This window comes from Diceros bicornis, unplaced genomic scaffold (assembly GCF_020826845.1).
Source record: "Diceros bicornis minor isolate mBicDic1 unplaced genomic scaffold, mDicBic1.mat.cur scaffold_323_ctg1, whole genome shotgun sequence".
NCBI classification, from domain to species: domain Eukaryota; kingdom Metazoa; phylum Chordata; class Mammalia; order Perissodactyla; family Rhinocerotidae; genus Diceros; species Diceros bicornis.
Window position 1 is genome coordinate 58,091 of NW_026691194.1, and position 3,628 is coordinate 61,718.

The 3,628-nt window shown below is 55.4% G+C and overlaps 1 long non-coding RNA gene across 1 annotated transcript; it reads right to left on the minus strand.

Annotated features, from left to right (window-relative positions):
• Window positions 1-1,060: 1,060 nt before the first annotated feature.
• Window positions 1,061-2,373, minus strand: LOC131402885 (uncharacterized). The gene is made up of 3 exons (XR_009219044.1): window positions 2,326-2,373; window positions 1,300-1,369; window positions 1,061-1,076 (listed from the first exon to the last, which is right to left on the minus strand). It is a non-coding gene; the product is annotated as an uncharacterized LOC131402885 (long non-coding RNA).
• Window positions 2,374-3,628: the final 1,255 nt, after the last annotated feature.

A 3,628-nucleotide genomic window follows, 5' to 3' on the forward strand; every position in this document is an offset into this window, starting at 1 on the left:
ACTCCCATGCCTCCCAGGGTGCCCTGAGGACTCAGTGTCATCTGACTGTCATCAGTACTCTCCCTTCCCCCCTCGAGGAGGAGGAGCACAAAGCTCCTGCTCATTCGTCTCCCCCTTGTACCTCATCACCCCTATGAGACTTGCACCACAGATCATCACCTTCCGTTTCCCAGATGAGGAGACTGAGGCCCACAGAGGGGCAATGAATTGCTCAGGGGCCCACAGAGGAGACCGTCCCCCTTCCCAGCCAAAGGGCCTGGCCCCCGGCCTTCACTCCTCCTCCAGACACACCTCTGACCAATGTCCTGGCCTCTGGACTCTCGGGGTGTCTTGTGGCCCTCAGTCAGCCTGAGCCATGGATTGGGAGGCACAAGGTGTCTCGGGGTCCTATCAAAGTGGATTCTGTGTTTTCCAGCCCCCTGGGATTCTCTGACACCACGCTGGACCTGAGGCCATGTCAAAGGCCTCAGCTCCCTAGGATCCCCTCATGATGGACCCTGTACAGAACTCCTCCTTTATTCACTCAGGAAGGATCCCCCTTGTGCCACATCTGAGTGACAGTGTAGGGGGTTACCACAGCACTGTGTAATGGTGACATTTGCATCCTTTTTTACTTGGAAGCTTCTAACGTCCTGTCAGGAAGGTCCATTAAGAATCTGTAGGTTCCCCGATAATTCTCATGGCCATCTGGGGCATATCCTTGTCAACAAGGCACCGAGCGAGACTCACTGGTTTGTCAGCAGTGACCACTATCTAGCTAGAGTGCACAGTCCCAGAGACCACACAGTTCTGTCCCAGATCCACCATTTGGCCCAAGGCTGGGCAGCCCCTGTGTCCACAAGACCTGTGTGACCTCACAGTGCCCATCCCTGGGGCATGCAGAGTGCCCACCCCTGCGAGGTGCAGTGAAGACAGTAGGAGCAGCAGGGGCCTGGCTTCCTGAGGACAGGCTGGGCTGCTAGAGGAAGAAAGGAACCCCCACCCACTCCATCCACCCGCGAGCCTGAAGGAAGAGTGCCAGCTGTTGGGTCCACATGGAAACCAGAGACCTGCTCATTCTGCCAGCTCTTCACCTCCTGGAAGAGTCCAGCCGACATCATTGTATCCCGTGACCAAGGCCTCCTTCCCCAAACAGTCCCCACTTGCCCCTGCAGCTCACACCCCACGCTTCCTGTCAAGCTGGACAAGACAGACCGTTATTTCTCAGGGAACCTTAAGTGAAAAACTTCCCAAAGCACATCCTGCCTTGTCCCTCCCCACCTCACCTCCCCTCCTTCCAGATCTCCAGCCTCCACTCACCTCCTTGAGCAGCTTCCTGCTCTCCCGCTGGCTTGTTTTCATCAACTTTTTAAGTTTTGTCCAGTTCTTCCTGAGGAGGGAAAAAAGGAAAGAGACACTGTGGAGTGGTTTGAGGGTAAATCCCTTTTGTTTGAAAACCCAGAAGATCCAGACAGCCTGTATGAGCTTTTTCACTGTGTCCTCTGAGCCCTGAGGTGTCTGGGACTGGGGAGGGGGCTCTCTTATTGTCACCTGGGGCCTCCATTCTCTTATCTTCTCAGCAGATGTGTTTTAAACAGTCTTAATTACATGTGGACAGAGAGTTCTTTTGTTGAAAACACTTGAAAATCTTCAATTTGGCTCAAGCCAGGATCTGTCACTTAGGGAAACTGATTCCTGAAGCAGAACCACTGGCCTAAGTTTTCAGAAAGACTCCAAGCCTCCAACCAGGTCAGACCCTATCGCCAGGGTTTGCTGTCTCCCAGGAGGTCCCAACTGACTGAAGGGCAATGCTAGCCCTGTGGGGGGTGTCTGGTCCACCCAGGTGGTGCTCAAATGGACAGAGGCCTACCCACCTGGACACCCAGCTCCATGTCTCTTTTAAACGCTGAATGGAGGGGACCTGCAGAGCCCAGAGGATCGCATGGAGTGAGGAAAGGATCCTCAGGCCCTGGCATTCCTGGGGAAAGGAAGAGAATGAGCTGTGAGGGGGAACTGGAGCCCTGCTTCCTCTGGCTTCTGTCACCTCATTGACGTCTCCTGTCCTGGATGAGACAGTAACTCAGGGAATCCGGGAAAGGCACAGCTGGAAACTGATGAAGAATACTTCCAGGGAGGAGGATTTTAGCTCAAGGTAAGGAAGGAGCCCAGGAAGGGGTGAGATTCCCACCACTGGGACCAGGAGTCAGGTCATCGAGGCACTGGCAGGAGGGGCCTAATAATTTTGCAAAGACTCAGACCACAGACTTCAAACATGAGAGCTGAGAAAGGAGAAGGGGCAGTTCCCCTGACTCCAGAGAGGAGCTCTCAGGAACTCCCACATCTTACCTTGGCCACCTGGATCCAGAGCTCCACCACCCTGGCCCTCTCCTAGGCTGTCATGCTCAGATCCCCAATGCAAGTGGTGATGACACATTCGACCACTCTGTTAAAGCGGGTCGTGGTGGCATGGATGGTGCGTGTCAGGTGTTCATTACCCCTGTTGTCACACTGGGACCAGATGGAGTCCAGGAAGTTGTGGGGCATCACTTTCTTGAAGAGCTCCTGGGGAGGACAGGGCATGTCACCCAGCCCTGCCACAGCCCAGCTCAGCGTCCGCAGCCCCCAGTCCCAGGCCGGGTCAGTGGTGAGAGCTAGAGCTCAGGAAGCTGAGAATGTGGCTTGAGGCTTGTGGGAGTCCCTGGGTGTTGCCTGTGTCCCTTGAGGGTACCCAGAACAGGATGACCCAGGACCGGATACTGTGGCACCGGGAAGTGACATTTGTTCGCCGCCCAGTCTCACTTCCTCCAAGCACCAGAACTCGGCTCCTGCTTGACCGTCTGTAGGGGCATCTCCCACCCATTCTGACCATCCTGGGGTCTGACTCCTCTTTCAGATGCACATTCTCCCAAGGCAGCAACAACCAACAGGCTTTGTTTGTCTGCCTTGAAGTCATGAACACATGAGGTGCTTATTATTGCTGAGGCTGTTGAGGCCTCCTGGTCAAATGAGTGAACTACCCAAGGACGAGACAGCACTTCAGTGTGCTCCCCTCCCCCACCAAAGCGCAGATTCTGCCAAACTTCCTCTCTGCTCCACCTCGTCCATCTGCATAGCCACTCTGCATGGCAGCTGCTCTCAGTGTCCATCTCTACTGTCCACATGAGGACAGCAAAGGCTTGGGAGTTAAGAAAGCTGCTCAGGTCACATGAGGGTAAGCAGGGAAGCTGGACCGACATCATGGGATTCTGGATCAGGAAATGGCAGGTGTGGGGCAGCTCATGGCACAGGGAAGGCCGACCCCACCTGCCGTGAGCGCCCTGCTGTTCACCACATCAATCAGTGTCAACTGCTCTGCCACTAGCCTGGGAAGGAACTCCAAGAAGTCAGGCTTCTCCTCCTTCAGCAGGTTCTTGCTGGTCACATCTCAGCGGCAGGTGGGCTCTGGGGCTGGGTTTGGCTCTGCTGTTATCTCTCCAGGTGGAGGGAGGATTCTCCCTGGAGCTAATGGTCCAGCTGGCTCCAGCTCAGGAGCTGGCACTGGGGCTGGAGCTGATGTTGGTGGTGGCTCTGGCCCTGGAGGGACTGATGGAGGTGACACTGGCTCCAGCTATAGCACAGGTGGTGGAACAAGAGCTGGAGCTGGATCTAG